The 19,300-nt window shown below is 38.8% G+C and overlaps 2 long non-coding RNA genes across 2 annotated transcripts in view; one reads left to right on the top strand and one right to left on the bottom strand.

Annotated features, from left to right (window-relative positions):
* The first annotated feature begins 765 nt into the window (after positions 1 to 765).
* Positions 766 to 6,529, top strand: LOC110349101 (uncharacterized). Its single transcript, XR_015448556.1, has 3 exons — positions 766 to 955; positions 1,246 to 1,364; positions 5,296 to 6,529. It is a non-coding gene; the product is annotated as an uncharacterized LOC110349101 (long non-coding RNA).
* The window catches only part of LOC110349100 (uncharacterized), a 23,056-nt gene continuing 4,953 nt past the window's right edge, over positions 1,198 to 19,300 (bottom strand). The window contains exons 3-4 of the long non-coding RNA XR_002394857.2: positions 19,243 to 19,296; positions 1,198 to 1,332 (exon numbers count right to left, since the gene is read on the bottom strand). This is a non-coding gene — a long non-coding RNA (uncharacterized LOC110349100). The remainder of the gene's footprint in view (positions 1,333 to 19,242; positions 19,297 to 19,300) is intronic.

Raw genomic sequence — 19,300 nt, 5'->3', positions numbered from 1 at the left:
TAGACAGGGACATGTATGGACCCTAATCCTCATTTTCTGTATTCTTGGGCACTCTCAGAACCTCTACTGCATGTGTTGAATTGACCTGTGGTTTGAGAATGCCAAGATTTGGACCAAATGGAGTAATCTGAAGGCTTGGTGCTGGGCCCTGGTCCAGGGGGCCAGGCAGATGATATCATTCTTGCTGGTTAATGTGGATTGTGTAGGATGGCGGCAGGCCTCCTTTGTCCTTTATAGCCCTTGCTACTGATTCACAGGGTTGTCACCGCACACCCCCCCTCAGGCTCTATAGCACACATCAGGAGTTCTCCAGGGGCAGCTGTGTCTATTTCTGCTAAGGGCTTTTAAGACTGTTACTTTGCAGTGTCAACAGGGTCTTCTAACCAATGTCCTTTCTCCCCTCCCACTGACATGGGGATGCTGTGCTTTCCCAGGTCAGTCTTAGGCTGTGTCTCAGATGAAATGGGCATTCCTGTGTGAATGTGACTGTTTTGCTCTGCCCATGTCTTCTTGCCTTTTCTCCCCAGTGGAGGTGGTGTGCAGAAGCAGAGGTCCAGGCAATATTGAAAGATAACATTCTATGAATGCAGTGATTATGGCCCAAAGAATTCAGAAGAATATATGGTTGGGAGAAATGTTGCTCTATATTAACATCATACAGTTAAAAATGAAAAATGGATTATCATTAACATCTTCCTTCTGGGTAGGGGTTGTATGTTTTGGTCATCATGAATGAAGCACAGAAAAATCCTTTGAAGGAGTGATTGCAAGCCAGTTGCACAGGTGCCATGATGGCTGACACCACATCACGAGGAAACCAGTCTTAAGTGAATGACATTAAAGAACTGCAGAAGCAAAAAATAAAAGCATAACAAAAACAAAAAACGAAGACCTAAACCCAAGACTGTATTGTTCCAGTACAAACAGATGCCAAAGACCCATGGCATTGTGAGCAGTAAGTGTTGCTGTTGTCTCCTTGAGTGAGAGATAAAAAAATATGAGCAAGAACAGATGTTTCCTGCATCTTAACAGAGAGACTTGGTGTCTGGACTCTATGAAAAATTATCTCATAGAGTGATAGAACAATAAGCAAATGTGTAAGTACCTTTTCCCCACTGATTAATCTAAATCTTCATTGATAAATGTTAGCACCTTATAGGAGCCTGTACATTTCGAACTATATTTTAGAATCAAATTGTTTAGATAAAGTCCTTGCAAAAATGTTTTTTTCGGGGCTCTTTACAGCAGGATGGCCTGGATCATTGGTGATCTTGAAAACGCTGTCTGGTTTTCAAATGTCTTGAAAGCGCACTGGTGGTGATAAAGGCTTCACTGGAGAAAATAAGAGGAGTGAGATGAAAAAGGTGAGAGACAATGAAGGTAGGTGATTATTAAAAAAAACTTATGTATGAGAGCAAAGAAATGAGTCAGAAGTTGGAGGGGTGAGCAAGTCAAGAGTGTGATTACTTTAGATACATTCATGTATTGTGGTACCATAGGAATGGTCCACCAGAGGGGTGAAACTGATACTGTAGGAGAGATAGGGAGAGTACGTGGGTACAGACAGACACACACAGGTGTGTGGGTGTGGGGGTGAGAGCTCAAGGAACTCTCTTCCCAATGAGAGAGTTCTCAAGGAACTCTCTTCCCCTTTTTCTCTGTGGAATAGGAGCTAAGGTCATCAGCAGAGCTAGTGGGCAGATTGTGGAAGGGTTTACATATTTGAAGAGTGAGGAGAAAGTGTCATATAATCATCTGGGTGAGTAGGTGAGTGAACAGACCAGGGAAGGTGATGGGCCTCCCGGCCACCCTGATGCCCATTAGAGGTGAATGGCATAACCAGGCAGACTAGCTAGTTTTGTGGCTGTTGATATTGTTGTCTTTTTCTCTATCCATATATAACTGCTTAGATGACAGTGTATAGAAACTGCTTAGATGACAGATATAGAAAGTTTTATTAGTGCATATTACTTATACAGAATAACAGTGGGATTCCTTTTGGAGTATTTGTACATGCATATAACACTCTTTGATCATTCCTATTTTCCATTCCCAACCCCCTTCTTCTTTACTAACAGTCTCCTATTTTTGTCATTAAAAAAAACCCTTATTATTCTTTCTAGATCCCACATAGGAGAGAAAATCTGTGATATCTGACTTTCTGAGTCTGTCATACTTCACTTGGCATGATGATCTCTAGTTCCATTTATTTCCCTGCAAATGACATGATTTTATTTTTCTTTATAGCTGAATAATATTGATATATCTATATCTATCTATCACAGTTTCTTTATTCATTCATCTGTTGACAAGAATCCAAGCTGTTTCCATAGCTTAGCTATTATGAATCAAACTGCAGTAAACATGCATATGCAGGTGTTTCTATAGTATGCTGACTTTAATTCTGTTGGGAATTTACCAAGGAGTGGTATAGCAGGATCAAATAGCAGACTGAATAGAATTTAGGTTAAACTGAATAGAATTCAGTTTAACCTGGGTTAGTGTGTCAGTTATCAATGTACTGCCTCTCACCTCCAAATTCACCTTCATTGTTTGCTTGTGACACTGAACATTCTCCTTGGTCAGATGGCACATTATGCCTCATCAGGAGGAAACTGGAAGGAGGGACATCTCTAAGAAGAGTGTGCTTTTCTTGAGGCTTGATTTGGTAGTGTACAGTGGCCAGCAGTCTCCCTTCCCTTAGGCATCTTTTCCTAGGGCCCCAGATGAATCACCAGCAAGTCCTGTCGTCAGGCACCTCAATGACTTCACTACCCAGTGAGTCCCAGCTGTGTCCTCTCCAGCAGAGTCTGGGTCTCAGTCCTGCTGGAGGTTGTTCTTCCATTCATTCCACCCTTGCACTCTCTCCCTCAGCCTAGGGTATAGTGGCTGCCTCTTATTTGTGCTATTCTTTTATTTTTTTTATAGTTTTCACTCCTTGATAGCCAATTCCCCATTATAATTTATTATTTATATTAATCTTGCTTTTCTCATTTAATTATAGGGCAATTTGTGTCTCAATTGGGCCCTGACTGGTACAGTTGGGGTTATGAGAGAGAGGGAAGAATTATTGAAGTGATGTACATCATTTATTTCTTTTCTTTTCTTTTTTTTTTTTTTTGGTCCTGGGAATTGAACTCAGGACTTTGCGCTTGCCAGGCAGGAGTGGTGCCACTGAGCTAAATACCCAGTCCTCACTCCTGTATTTTTATTGTGTCTAGTAGTACATAAACATGTACAACTGTCTCTTATCTGAAAAACAAAATGAATGAACCTATATCCGGCCTTTTATTCTCCTTTAGTTACTGCTCAGTTTACTGTTCCTCAAAACAATGGACTCTAAACTTTATTGTAGTAGCATGAACTATTGTTCCCAACTCTCAATTTCCTCCTTGATAGAGGATGACACAATTCTGCCATCATGTGCTTGCTCATCCTCCTGGAAGGGTGGTGCACATGTCTGCTCCACTGACTGGAGTCTTGGCATTTGCTTTGATCCGTGGATCAATGGTGGAAATGACAGAGTATAAGATTTATGAGACAAGGCATATTTGCGTTCAACCTCTCAACCTTCTGCTCTCCACCATGTGAGGAGTGGGCTTCTCTGCATACCTGGGACCCAGAATAGGAGGACAGATGGGGCCAGCTGAGGTTCTGCTCTCTGAACATGGCTTTGATCACCCTTCCACTCTTTCCCCTGGCACCATTTTAGTTTCAGAAATAAAAGAAAGCAAAAAAAACCCCTCTAATATTTAATTATACCTTCAAATTTTGAGTTTCATTCATATTTAATCTTTAGATATAAGGAAATAATTTTTATGTAGACACCAAGATTTCAAAGAAATGACAGCTGTGGAGCAAGAGAAAGATGAGCCTTGGAAGGACTTCAAGAATCCTGGCATCTCAGGGAAGGTCATCAGGAGGCCTATTTATATGAGTAAAATTGGTAGAGAGGATGTTAATAATGAGGCTGGGCCCTAGTATACACTTGTACTCATTTACAAGAATGCCATAAAAATGTGCCATAAATGGGGCAGCTTAAACAACAGAAATTTGTTGTCTCGTAGTTCTAGAAGGAGACATCTGAAATTAAGGTGTTGGTATAGTTGGTTCCTTCTAAGGGTTGTGAGGGAAAGGTCTCTCCTTGGCTTGTAGATGGCTATCTTCTTGTTTATATGGCATTCTTCCTGTATGTGTGTCTATTTCCACATTTCTTCTATATAGGGACACCCAGTCATATTTGATTTAAGCTCATCCTAATGACTTCATTTTAACTTAATCACCTCTCTAAAGAACATTCAAATAAGGTTACATTCTGAGTACTGGGTGTTAGGACTTCAACATGAATTGGGGGGGGGCACAATTGAGTTCATAATAACTAGTATTAATGTTCCTAAGAAACGAGAGAACAAAGCCTCCTCCATATCTAAAGTGGAAAGAATCTTCTGAATATACAAGGAACTCTCTTTCTGTAGAAAAGAGTTGGAGTTCTTTCTACTCCAGGTCCTGAGGAAATTTATTCTAAGGTTCCGAAGTCAGGAGAAAAGATAGAATAAAAGCAAAAAAGTTATCACAGAAGGAGCTATGATTTGCCAGCTTCCAGCAGCAGCAAGAGCAGTGGGTACACAGGCCCCTGTGGCTGAGGTTGCTCTGGTTACCCTTTTCAGGGGTGGCAAGGGCACAGTAGAGGCATAGTGGATTCTGAAATCAGAAGTACACAGTCATCGTCTACTGGTGCTCATGCTGCATGGTTTTTACAATCTTGGCAACTGTGATCAAATTTTTATCCCAATTGGGGAGCTGACCTTGCCAGCTCAGGGGAGAGTTAAGTTCTGTAGGAAAGAAAAAAATTTAGAGAAATGCATTAAATAAGTTGGTGGGAGATGGTTTTGTTCATCTTGTGGTCTTTGACAATGGAGCACATAAAGAACTGGAGTGGGCAAAGAACTGGGTAGGAAATCTCATTTATTTCTCCCATTGGGGTTTTTGTTGGCTTCTTCCTTGCTAACCTGACCACCTTGTAATGTATTAATCACTTGCCATCATTGATGTTTTTGTACATGCATATGTTGAAGTTTTAATCCTCAGTGTGATTATATTTGGTGATAAGTTTTCTTTAAAATTTTATTATTTATAATTTTCTGTTTAAACTTCTGGTGACAAATTCTTAATGGAAGTGATTAAGGTTAAATGCAGTCATAAAGTTTGGCTCCAGATCCCCTAGGATCAGTGCTTTTATAAGAAGGGATACCAGAGAGCTCTGTTTCTGTCCTCATCTCTCTTTTCTTTGAGTAGGTATAAAGAAGAGGTCATGTTAAGACACAGTGGGAAGACAGCCATCTGTAAGCCAAGAAGAAAGCCCTTACCAGGAACCAAATTGGCAGCGACTTGATTTTGGATTTCCCAGCATGTAGAATTGTGAGCAATAAATTTCTGTTGCTGATGCCACCCAGTCTATAGAATTTTGTTATAGCAGCCCAAATGAACTAAAACAGCTTATTTAAATTATGTCTCCTCCATTAGAAGCAGAAACTATGCATCTCTGTTTCCCCAAATACTACAGTACCTGTCATGGTGGCTCTCACATGGCAGGCACTCAATCAATATTTGTTGAATGAATGAATGCCTGGTAAATCAATGACATGGTAGGTATTATTATGTTTATTTTACTTTATTTTTGGTGATGCTGGGGATTGAAACTATTACATTCATTTTAAAGTGGAGAAAATTGACAGTTATGAAAAGATATTTAATACTCAATCTATGGATACAAATAGCATTTCCTAGGTGAAAGCTAATTGAAAGTGGACCAGTATCAAATAACAGCTTCAGACACAAACTACATTGAGTTGCTTTAGCTGGTCAGTTAGGAGGGTTGTATTTCCTCTGATTTATGTCTAGTGTCCTCTCTGTAATTAGGATCAGAGATCTGTCAATCTGTATGTTTTTTACCTTGTAATTCAATACTGTCAGAGTGAGCGGACAAATACCAAGATAGAATAATTTTGTTGCCAAAGGCAACATGGGGTATTAGAGGACAAGTACTTGGCTGTCTCCAGTAGACCTCACAGGGTGGCACTACCTGTGAGCAGGGTCAGGTATTTGTCTTACAGGTGTAGAAACTGGGTCTTTCAGCACAGTGAGCACAGATTCATCTCTCAGCTTTAAATCTAATTAGATAGGCTCAGAGAGCTGATGCATGAAAATAGAATGCCAATTTATTGATTCATAGGAGGATTGGAACTGCCTGTGTCTGGAATACTTGTCTCTGCTTGCACATTCTTTCACTGAAGACAGACCTCCAAGGAAGGCAAATATCAGAAAGTTGCTTAGTGAGCATGGAATCTGAATGAAGACAGCTATATGAGTCAAACATTTTATGGCATTGAGTTGGAAAAGCCTGACACTGCCATTTTTATTTTAAGAAGTCTTTCCAATGATAAGAGTATGCATAGCTATTGGCTAAGGCACCATCTTCAGAGGTCAGTTCTTCAGAGGGCAGGGTTAATGTTCCTTGTCACCCTACTCCTTATTTTATGCTTTCATGTTAAACAACCCTGTTTGGCTCTTCTAATTGTTTTATTTGCTAAGCTTTCAGGCTTATTTTTTTTCTTTAAGATGACCTTTTTTCTTCTCTGAAACTGTATTGTGTAGCTGTAGAGCTTAATTCTCAGAAGATAGCCTTGTTTACTGTACACTTACCAAATTTTCCAACGGTCAGAGGGATAGGTGACTTCCTGTAGTTCTATCCTACTTTATTCAAGAGAGATATTTGAGAACATCTAACAAAGACCCTATGTCCTATCTCTGCACAATGTGAAAATTACTTATTTTCTCTATTTACAGATAATCTTCAACTTAATTACCACTTATTGATTTTTAAATCGTCTTATTCATTAGTCCTGAGGCATAAGATTCCATGAGGATAATGCAAATGGTAATCAGGAAAATGATGAGGCACAGTGCTTTTCTTTCCAGTGGTAAATCCTTATAAAGTTACCCTTAAGTTATACAGAGTCACCAAAAACTGTCTTGCTTGATCATCTGGCTATTTATTATCCAGTAAAAGATTAGTTTACTACTCGATGGTTTTAGAACACCCTTTCTCCCATTTGGAAATATTCTTCAGCTCTGAAAAGCCAAATCATACCCATTGTCCTGGGTCTAGTTCTCCACCCTGGCACTTTCTTTTTAAATTTTATTTTATTGGAATCCTGGCACTTTCATTGATGTCCACCTTCAGCTACTACATCACCTTTTCAGTATCTTTGCACAACTGACAGGTTGCATCATAGGGTCTGCTGCTTTGGCTTGCTTGCCAATTGTTCACTATAGGCTGTTCCTACCTTGGGAAACTTAAAGAGCCTGCAGGGCCAAGATCATTTTCCCTCTCCTTGTACCTCACAATCTGTCTTGGCTGGAGCAAACAGCCTGTGTGGGAGGTGTTGAAGTAGGAGTGGGTGAAGACCCCTGAGGCTAATCTGAGAACATTTCATTGAAAGGGAGAGTTTTAACCAGTGTTTTAAAGGTTCTAGAAAAGAATCTGCTCCTCAGGAAATTATACTTTTTTCTTAAGTATGTGAGGCCATTCATGTTTTGCTAAGCTAGATATATATGGAAGCTAAGTTATATTTTAAAAGCTTTCAGGTGACATGGAAACCACTGCATATTAGAAAAATCAGAGGAAATCTAGTCCCAACCATGTTTTCTTTATTTTTTTGGTTGGGGGAGGTTGAGACAAGATCTCACTATGTAGTTCAGGCTGGCCTCAAACTCACTATATAGCCCAGGCTGGCCTCAAACTCATGGTGATCCTCCTGCTTCAGTCTCTTGAGTGCTGGGATTACAGGTGTACACCACCACAGGTGTCTGTAACCCTATTTATTCTATAAACAATTGATTTCCTATTACAAAGCACCATGTTAGGGTTTGGAGATACAGAGAGGAATAAAGGAGTCCCTGCTTTCTAGGAGTTTGTGATTTCTTGCAAGGATCCCAAAGAAATGGCTCATGGGCCCACAGGGCCATATAAAAATGAGATGTTTTTCATGAAAACATCCAAATTTCCAGAATTTCTTGAGAAATTGGAAATTCTAGTAACCTGAAATTACATTCCCTATGGCTGCTTCATCATTTCTATCAGGAGCTGGCAAGCTTTTTCAGAAATGGACAGCTAGTAAATCTTTTTAGGTTTTTGTAATCCATGTGATCTCGGTCGTGATTACTTAATTGTGGCTTTGTAGGACAAAAGCAGCAATAGAAAACACATAAATGAATATATGTGGTGATGCTCCAATAAAACTTTGTGTACAAAGAGACAAAGAAAAAAGGCAGTGAACCATAGTTTGCTAGGCTCTGGTATGAATCATCAGTGTGGCCCAGGAAGGTGTAAGGATCCACAGTCTCTGGTTTAGGAGCAAACCTTATGGACATAGGTGGCAAGCTTAACAGTGAGATGTGCTGTCGGGAGGGGATTTTATATCTGCCTGGAAGATCAGACCTATGGCTTTAGTGAAGGTAAAACTTCGGTAATTTCTACTTTGCAGGGTAGGACACTGGGGTACAGTGAGGTGCTGTGACTTCTAAGCCCTCTGGAGAATGAGTTGCAGACCTGGACTAACGTCCTGTCAGTGGCTCCCTAGAGTAGCATTTTGTCACTTTCCATCTCTATATGTGGCCTCAAGGACTTCTATCAGGCCCACCCTAAATTTCTAATGCCATCCTAGCTTGAACCTTATTGCCAATTTTTTAAATCTTCCAGCTGAATCTTTTAATTTAGCAATAGGGATTCTACACATTTGGAATATTTAGAAGTTAGCTCTGCATGGCTGGTAAAAAAAAGTTTTGCCAAAAGTGACAAAACAATAACTGAAAGGGCTTCATTTTATTCTTTCAAGATTTCAAAATGTAAATCATTCTGGGTCACAATACTTACAAAGGTCACAAGAAGCAATATTCCAAATTAAGTAATGGCCTAGCACCTTGGGGTGCAAAATCTGTCCCTGCAGGGCAGTTGTCTGCATCTGGGAAGCAGAAGAAAGGGCTTTGCACAGGGCTCTCTCTTCCCTTCATTTTACTCAAACCTTATCCACACTCCTGGCCTTAGTCTCTGTCATTTAACAGTTTGTATCTTAGCCCTGATCATTCTTCCAAACTCCAGAGCTTTACCTTATCTCTATTTTTACTCCCATAGAGGCCTCAGATATACCTCAAGCCCAAATCCAGTCACTTTCTTTCTATTGAGAAATAACTGCATTCTTGTGTTCTCTTACCCAGACACCTGAGATTCTTAAGGCACTCTTCTTCTCTAACTCCCCACAGCCAATCATAACCTTGGTCACCCCAACAATTTTCTACACCTTTCCCTAACTTCCTATCTGCCTTAGTTGAGATCCTTATTACCTTTCACCTGGGTAACTGTACTTGCTTACTAATTGGATTTCTCATTTTATACTTTGCTCTCTGCTCATATGATAGAGCCTCCTGAAGTACAATTCTGTTTTGTCCATACTTAAAGTCACTGAGCCACTTTTCATAGCTATCCATTGATTCCTATTCTGAGTCTGTTGTTCATTAAATTTCCCATTCTAGAAGTGGAGCTGGAAGCATGTTCTTTTCCCTACCTGGTTCTTAAGACATGGGTGAACATGTTTTAAGGCACGTGATCATGCTGCCTTAAGAAACTGCAGAGACCTTGGCCAAGAGAGAAGTTAAGGGCTGCTGTTGTTTATTTCAGAAGAGGGCCATGATGAGTGGGCACACACTAATGGCAAAGAATCCATTGGGGGGCATTGCTGTAGTTAGTGAGGTTATAGGTAACTGACTCTTTGTCCAGCACTATCCCATCAGCAGGCATTGGTGGGCACTATAGCGCAGATGAGGGTGGCTTCTGTAGTCTCAGGCTGTCTTAGACCCTTTTTTAAATAGGCTGGCTGAGAGGAGTCTTAACTCTTTTTGAAGGAGACTGAGTAATCAGCAGATGGTCATCTGCTATAGTTTGGATCTTGAATGTCCTCCAAAAGCCCATGTGTTGAAGGCTGGATCCCCAGCCTGTGGCACTTCTGGGAGGTTGTGGAATCTTTAGGAGGTAGGGTCTAGAGAAAGGAAGTTAGGCACTGAGGGTGTGCTCTTGAGGGAATATTGGGACCCCAGAACCTTGCTGTCTTTCTTTGCTTCCCAGGCACCATGTGGGGAACAGGCCATGGTATACAGTGCCACCACAGTTCCAAGGCAACAAGGCTAAGTGATCATGGACTGAAAACTTTGAAAATGTGAGCCAAAGTAAATCTTTCCTCCTTTAACTTGATTATCTGAGGTACTTTCTCACAGTAATGGAAGCTAACAAATATACCATCCTTTAAAAATAGATACCTATAAGCCAGTCTCATACTTGTAACTCACATATGGACTGGAGTATTGTTCCAGCCAACTTTACATGAATGCTATAGAACTATCTCAGGATAGTATGATTATCAGAACTCTCCAGATTCTCCAGGATCTCTCATATAAAACAAATGGACTGACTTCAGTTTGATTTTGAGAAAGGGTCTTGCTATGTAGCCCAGGAAGCCTTGAATTCACTGTGTAGCCTAGGCTGGCCTTGAACTCATGGCAATCCTCCTGCCTCAGTCTCCTGAGTGTTGGGATTACAGCCATGAGCCACCACAACTGACAGGCTCAAAAGACTGTTTGTACACAAATTTTTACAAAAGAAAAGGCAGAGTCATCGGGTTAGAGTAACAAGATCTGGGTTTTAAAGTTGGCCTAGCCACTGGCTATATGTGTACAATTTCATTTGTTCAGTTATTTAATGAAAACAAGCAGCTGCCTGAGGCCAAGGGCTGGTCTAGGGACCTGGGAGATAAAAACCAAGTGAGACACAGATCTTTGCTGAGAAGTGAGTGGGGAGGGAGGTACAGAAGAATACAGAAACCAAAAATGGTTTAAAATATGTGATTCCAAAAGATCATACACTGTATTACTACATTTACATAAAGTCAAAACTATGTAGGAACTAACATATGGAATCAGGGTAATGGTTATGGAAGAAGGAAGGGCTCTGAGACAGGCTTTCTGAGACTCTTTGAGATTTCTTAAAGTGTGCCCTGATTACATAAGTGTATTTGATTTGTGAAAATTTATTGAAGTACTCAATAAATAAATCCATACACATATAATTCATGTGCTTTGCTAATGTACACTATCCTTCAATTAAAGCTTTTAAAATAAGAATAATCATGAAAAGTATTTTTATATAAGTAGGAAATTTTAGTGATTTATTTATATGTAATAAGATACTATGAAATTTAAAAAATATAATACAATAACATATAATACCCTATACTGTGAGGTATTCTACAAGATAGCTCATCAAATAAGCTCATCAATGTGATGAATAGTGCATTTGATAAACACCTCATCAATTTGATAAATAGTCCATTGATATCACTTTTTTTCTGTACATCTTCTCGATGATATTTAGTATATGTGCTGCCGAAGCAAGCACTTCTCAATGATATTTAAATGCTGTGCTTAAATTCTTTGTGGGCATGCTTAATGACTAGAGAATAATTTAATTCTAAGTTAATCAAACAACCAACTAGACAGTAAACATTTATTAAGCAAGTACTTTGAAACCATCTGTTAGGTGCTGTGTGAGCTCACCCAAAAGATATGATATCATCTCTGCCTCAGGAACTTCCTATTTTGGAGAACACCCAAGTGGAATTCAAACAGCAATCAAGGGAAAACCTAAGACATTGTAATCTGCTAGGCTTTTCACAAATGGAAAGAAAATTGAAAGTCACTTGATTGGGAGAAAACTGTGAAAGAGCTGGCATGAGCAAAGAGAAACTCAATTCCTGCTTATCAGTATTTGATATATATGTTTGTCCTTAATTATACTTGTTTGATTTCCCTTATCAAAGTATGAATGTCTTTTAAAAAGCAGGACAGTAAGGCAAGTCAGAAGGGGATATAAGTTGGGAGGGAAGTCAGGTACAGAAAGAGTTTAGGTGTACTCACAAGCGATAGTTGTACAGGTGGAGGTCAGGTGCAATGGGGTGACCATTATCAGTGACTCACGCAGGAGCCAGGGTGGAAATGTTATAAGTAGCTATTAAGAAGTTGTACCAGGAGTGAGGGCAGGGCCAAGGAAAGAGGTGAATTTAGATTTTGGGGTCCACTGAAGACTAGGTTCCGAGTCAAGCAGCAGCAAGGTTAACACCAAGGGAAGCCAAGTACTCCTAAAAAGAAATCTTTCCTAATGTTAATATCAGGGGCTGCTAGGTAAAGTCTATTCCCTCTGTGGCAGGACCCATCCTCATTTCTCTAGCTCTGCTCACTGATCATGTCTATGGGTGCTATGGGCTTCTGGCATTCACAGCTTCCTCAGGTTCACTGACTCTCTTTGTCCCGTAAGATATGAGGACCCACAGAATCTCCCCTCCTACCAGAAATTAGGTTTTTGGTCTAGGTCTCTGGATTGGACATTAAAACTCTAGATGTCTGCAGACTATTTAAAAAGAAGTAGTAATTATGATGTGAAAAAGTAGGGCAGAGTTTTATTAGAATTTTCATGATCTTGAACAATTTATTCCCTTACTTCCATGGGAAATCTTCTAAGGGATTTAAAAAAAAGGCAAATATGATTTTTGAAGACATATGGGGTATCTTAATGAGATATTTTAAAAGGTAGACTAGAATACGATTAATGCTCATGGAATTCCCTTTTCAATATATTTATTAATCATAATATTTATACTATTCATGCACACAGCTGTTTTTCTCTCACACACCCCTCCCTTGACCCTGTACAGAGAGTTTATGGTGCTTAATCCATTCAATGCTGTGGGTTCTGGTTTACAGAAGCATGAGGTAGCATCTTCAAGGATAGCAGAGATAATCTGCCTTCAAGATATTGTTCTTAGAACCTCAAAGGAATTTATACAGACCCCTGCCTGCTAAGGTAATTATCTCATTAATGTCTGGTAAGTTCAGGCCATATTTGCTCTTAGAGTGATAATGTGACATGTCAGCATCCTGCAGGACCTAGTCTAGTCTAGAAGAGAAAGAGATGTGTTTTATGTCTATGGTTTTTGAACTATGTGGGCATATTTATTTACTGAATTAGTCTGCTGGTATGCAAATGCAAATTCATACCCTCAGTCATTCTTTGTAACCAATTTCTTTGCAGTCTCATAGTGGGACAGTTTTCCTTTCTTCTTTACATTAATTTTATTACTATTTTAAATTGCAAGAGCAACATATATTAGAGAGAGAGAGAGAGAGAGAGAGAGAGAATGCCAAGGTCTGTAGAGAAAAACTTAATAATCTTTGCCTCTTCCAACCCTCTTTCTTTCCATCACTCTGAGATAATACTAACTCTTAATGGCCTGGTGAGTAACTACACATCTCCCTTCTTCTCTCTGCCTACTTAAACACACACACACACGCGCACACACACACACACACAGATTTTAGGGATGGGAAGTTACTGAAGGGATAGGGTCTTTATTATTAGAGTGAAGAAATGATAAAATAAACCAAGTTACCCTTAGGTTTCTGGCTCCAGGAATTTCAAGGTCTTCCATTTATACTTTTTCTACTCTTTTCTGTCCTGAGAACATATTACCTTAAACACAGTGAAGAAGTGAGAGGTCATCCCATGGCATTGGAGAAGGCTGTTCAGCAGAAGCTGGGGGATTCCCACTACACTGGCAAATGGACAGTGGCTCACCAGGAATTAAGCATGAATTAGCTGACAAATAGTATCAAATCTTTGCTTCTATTGCTACGGTAATAGAAAAAGAGTAAGGACCTGTATTTTGACCACAGGCCTGGAACCTACTACTTTGTCAATTAGCTGAGCAGCCCCAGTCCAACTTGGAGCAGCCCAGACCAGTGTCGGGGGTGGACACAATAAACAAGGATCACATGAGACTTCCTAGAATGGCCTCCTAGGCTAAACTACATAGTTAATAGATACTGGCAGGCATGTTCTCTGATTATGAGAAAACCATTCCACTTGGTTGTGGTTTTGTACATCTATAGGGGCTATGTTGGAAAGTCAGTTGGAGGAATTTTGTGTCCAACTGCAAAGCTTCTTAATTATGGAATAAGAGATATCCAAAGATGCCTGGTGGCTTTAGATGAATGGTGAGACCCTTGTTGCACTGGTATTTTCTGTGCTGCACTTTGCTGACTTGAGAGCTCCCCCAGAGAACAGGCCTTAGGGACTGCCTTCGGTGGCCTTAACCAAGTGGAAGATACACAGGATGCATGTCAGAAGACCCACCCAGTTTGCCCTATTCAAAGAAGTTGGTCATTGCACTCTATTTTTTACTACATTTAACTTTTCCTACTTTTATGACATGATTTTTAAAATTTCTAGTATATTATTTAACTAGTGTTGTTTTGTCTATTTTGTCTTTAAATGTATGCCTTTTAGTCTTTACACTTATTTATTCTTAGATTTATTCTGCTTCTCAATCTTTTTTCTGTTATTTTATCTTATTGCCATAATAATGATATAATTTTGTTGTTTGGTGAACTTTCTTTACTAACTTTATTTCCAATGTTTTATTCTGCTTTAGCCATAACACTGTAAGAGGACAGAGAAGTGACACTACAGATGGGAGGACTGTGAAGAAGGCTTTTGGCCAAGTACATAGGAAGGAACCTTTTTCCTTTAAGAGGTTTTTATGTCAACCTGGCTAATATACTCACTTTTTCAAAGTTGGATTTCTTTTCACTATCACCCCTTGAATTTGTTACCCAGTAGAACTTCAGGCCTAGGAAACTAATATCTATGTTCAATAATGACTTAGCTAAACCACTGGAACTTTCTGCAACATCTTGTTTCATAGTTGGGTGGAGGTGGGGTGAGAAGTAAGGGGGAAGAGGCTGAGAAGAGAGAACACAGACCGTGAGAGGCAAGTTGGGCGGGACTGGCATAGTCATATCCAGCAATTAGTGGAGGTAATCGTGTTTCTAATTCTTGAGCTAATGGTATAACAAACCTGTGAATTTGTTCATAATTAAAGCTTGCAAGAGAATTTTTACACAAGGCAAAGAAACAGTGAATACCAAAGGAGGGAGCCCTAACAGGGACTGTATGGAATATGAATCCTGTGCCACCGCACATATGTGAAAATGAAAATGATCCTGTTGAGACCACTGGGTAACCTAAGTAAAGGCTTCCTCTGAAGGGCAGAATCAACTTTTGCATCGGCTTTTGGGGAAGTCAGTTCTTGCAGACAAAGGGATGAGAAATGCCCCCAGCTGGGTCCTGACATGCCTGTGAGGCTCAAGTTGAGGTGAGAGCAGAAGAAAACTGGAAGTTGTTTAAACTGAAGATGGATGAACAGGTTTTTGTAAACCCTATTACTCAGCTTTATTACCCTGAAATTGTTGTGTCCTCCACATCTGTAACTTTATGTGGCATCAAGTAGCCACTTTCCAATTTTATGAATGGGAGATACCACATTTATATAGAGCAAGAGTACCTACTCTGTCCAGCGCTTGAAGCTGAACACTGTTTTGGTGTGCCAGAGGGTGACTGGCTGATGCTATGAGCTGCCTATAGTTTCTCCATGTGCAGGTCAGTTGCTGGGTGGTAGTTTTCTGATACATAGGTGCAAGCCACCAGTACTGTGGAGTGTATTCTTTTGGATACACTGGTGAGTGATAAGGCAGATGTATTATCTGCTCAATGGGAAACAGATGTAGACTTGGGCTAGGCTTGTTCAATAAATTCTCCCTGACCCTGTCTATGGGTGATGAGTAGAAGGCAGGTAAATTGGGAAATGAGGAGGCTCTGAATAATACCTTCTAGAGAAGGTATTAGGATCTAGGGTTTTCTATGCTATGTTCTTGTTCTATGTTCTCATAACAATCTATAGTTTTCTTTTATTACCTGTAAATTTGTAATGACATATTTGTGCACTTATTTGATTAATATCTGTCATGTGTCTTATATTTTAAGCTACACAAGGTCAGGAATTATATGTACTTTTACTTACTAGTGGATTCCAATGACTAGCACAAAGCCTAAGAGAGTGGGTTTTCCTTTTTTTTTTTGGTACTGGAGATCGAACTTGGAACCTTGCACTTGTGAAGCAGGCAGCGGAACCACTGAGCTAAATCCCTGGCCCTGAGAGTGGATTTTCAACAAATTCTTTAAGACTAAATGAATGACTGCTACTTCTGGTTATAACTATTAGTTATCTATTGCTGTATAACAGATTACCCCAAAATGTAGCAGTTTTAAACAACAAACATTAACTATCTTGCAGTTTCTATGGGTGAGTAATTTGGGAGTAGTTTAGCTGGGTAGTTCAGTTCAGAGTCCCTCATGAGATTTCAGTAAAGATCTTAGTCAACACATTCATCTGAAAGCTTGACTAGGCTTGAAGAATATACATGGTTGTTAGCTGAATGTTTCAGTTCTTTTGCTATTGATGGAAGGGCTCGATTTGTTACCATATGTATAACATATGTATGGCCTTTTGACATGGCAAGTAGTTTCTCCTAGAGTGAATGACAGAAGAGGGAGGGAGGAAAAGATGACGAGAAGGCAGAAGAGAGAAGGTGGAAGGGAGGGAGGGTGGGTAGGAGGGATGGAAAGAGATAAGGAGAGATTTGCAGCAGTGACTTTTAAAAAATAAGTTCTAAAAAAGTAAGACAATTTACATACCACAACATTCATCTTTCTGAGGTGCATAATCAGTCATTCTTTTCATCAGGTTGAGCAACAATCATTACTAATTCCAAAATATTTTCATCATTCCCTAAAGAAACTCCATACTCACTAGCAGCAACTTCCCATTTTTCCCTCTCCACAGATTCCCATAACAACTAATCTATTTTCTGTCTTTATGAATTTTTGTATTCTAGGCATTTCTTATAAATGGAATCATATAATACATAGTCTTTTGTGTCTGGCTTCTTTCAATTAGCATGTTTTCAAGGTTCATGCGTGTAACAGCATGTATCAGTACTTCATTATTATTTAAGGTCAAACAGTACTGCACTGTGTGGATAGATCACAGTTTGTTTATGCATTCATAAACTTATAAAAATGTGAGTTGTTTCCAGCCTTTTGTATATTATAAATAATGTTTCTAAGGCTATTTATATACAAGTTTTTATGTGGACATGTTTTCAATTCTTTTGGCTATATACCTAGGAGTGGAATTGTTGGGTCAATTGGTAACTGTACATTTAACTTTTTAAGGAACTTTGAATCTGTTTCCCAAAGTGGCTGCAGCACTTACATTCTAACCAGAAATGTATGGGGCTCCAATTTCTCCACATCCTTCCTTGCCAATACTTTCTCTCTCTTTTCTTTCTCTCTCTTTCTTCTTTCATCTTTTTTTATTATAGCCATCCTAGTGCGAAGTAGTATTTCACTGTGGTTTTGATTTATATTTTTATTTGCTAATGAATAATGATATTCAATATCTTTTAATGTGCTATTTGGCCATTTCTATTCTTTTTTTGAGAAATATCTGTACAAATCCTATACCCATTTTTAAGCTGGGCTATTTGTTATTGTAATAGTTCCTTATTCTAGGCACAAGTCCTTTATCAGATACATAACTTGCAAATATTTTGTCTTTTCACCCTTTTGATAGTCTTTTGAAGCACAAAAATTTTGATGAAATCCAATTTATCTTTTTCTTTTTGTTCATGCCTTTGCTATCCCATCTAAGAATTCTTTGCCAGATCCCAAATCATAAAAATTTGTACCTATGTTTTCTTCAGTGAATTTTATAGTTTTGCTCTTTTAGCTCTTTGATCCATTTTGAGCTTGTGTATATGGTGTAAGACAGGGATCCAATTTCTTTCATGTGTAGCTATTCAGTTGTCTTAGTGTAGTTTGTTGGAAAGACTGTCTTGACTATCACATTGTCTTAGGATCCTTGTAGAAAGCCACTTACCATACATTCGTATGTTTATTTCTTGGACTTTCAAAATTTCATTGATCTTTGTCTTCCCTTAAGCCAGTATCACTCAGTCTTGATTATTGTAGATCTGTAATTTTTGTTAAGTTTTGAAATTGGGATGTATGTGTCCTCTAACTTTGTACTTCCTTCCCAAAATTGCTTTAGTTTTCCAAGGTCTCTTTTGTGTCTATGTGAATTTTAGGATCAGACTATCAATTTCTGCAAAAAAGCAATATGGCATTTTGAAAGAGATTGTATCAAAATTTAGATCAGTTTAGAGAATATTGTTGTCTTAACAACACTGTTCTAATCCATGAACAGTGGATGTCTTCCTACTATTTTGGTGTTCTTTAATATTCTTCAATGATTGTTTATAGATTTGAGAGTACAAATTTTGTGCTTTTGTTAAATTTCTCAAATTTTATTATTTCGATGTGATTATACTTTCTTCATTTAAATTTTGTACTGTTCATTGCTATTGTAAAGAAATACAGCTGATTTTTATATATTAATCTTGTATTCTGGAATCTTGGCAAACATATATTAGCTCTTATAGTCTTTTTGTCTTATATTTTTTTTAATAGCTCTATAGTCTTTTTTTTCTTATAGTCTATTTATGATTTAATCTAGAAGGTCTTACAGTGTTACTTCTGCCATATTATATTAATTGGAAATGAGTTATTGAGTCCAGTCTCCACTTAAGGGGAGGAGATTTAGGCTTCACTTCTTAAAGGAGGAACATCAAAGAATTTATAGACATATTTTAAAATATACTATAGTTTGTTGATTGCCTAATATCAGGTTGCTATTCCTTCCTTCCTTGCTCCCTTACTCCTCTCCTCCCTTTCTGTCTTCTATTTCTTTCTCTTTTTCTGAAAAGTACTTATCCCAACCTATTCAGTCACTAGGCTATAAGCTGGTCCTCATCTTTAACTCCTTAGGTTTTCTGCTGAGGTACTTGGCTTTCATGATTAGTGACTACCTCATGACCTTTAATAGCATGGCTTTATCCCATCAAACATAGTGGTTAGCACTGTTTCGGTAACACTGACCTTTCTGTTTCACCAAAGATCTAAGCATGATTAAAATTTGTGGTGAATGTTTAAAATTTAAAAAGTACAGTAAAAGACAACATTGCCATTAATCTCCCTCAAAATACTCCTCCTCTCTTCAAATACACTTATCCTATTGCTTTTGCTACTTTTTGAAGAAGTTCTGGAAGTCCTCTTTCATGTCTTTAGTCACACTGTTGTGGTGGCTGCCTCAATGTCCTGAATCAATTCAAAATGTTTACCTTTTGTGGTCATTTTGACTTTGGGGAAGAGCCAGACGTCGCATAATACCATATCTAG

Source organism: Heterocephalus glaber, unplaced genomic scaffold (assembly GCF_053883595.1).
Source record: "Heterocephalus glaber isolate CG9 unplaced genomic scaffold, H.glaber_assembly_v1.0 deba00000470, whole genome shotgun sequence".
NCBI lineage: Eukaryota > Metazoa > Chordata > Mammalia > Rodentia > Bathyergidae > Heterocephalus > Heterocephalus glaber.
Note: the sequence above shows the minus strand (reverse complement) of the source record. Positions and strands in the feature narration are given on the sequence as shown.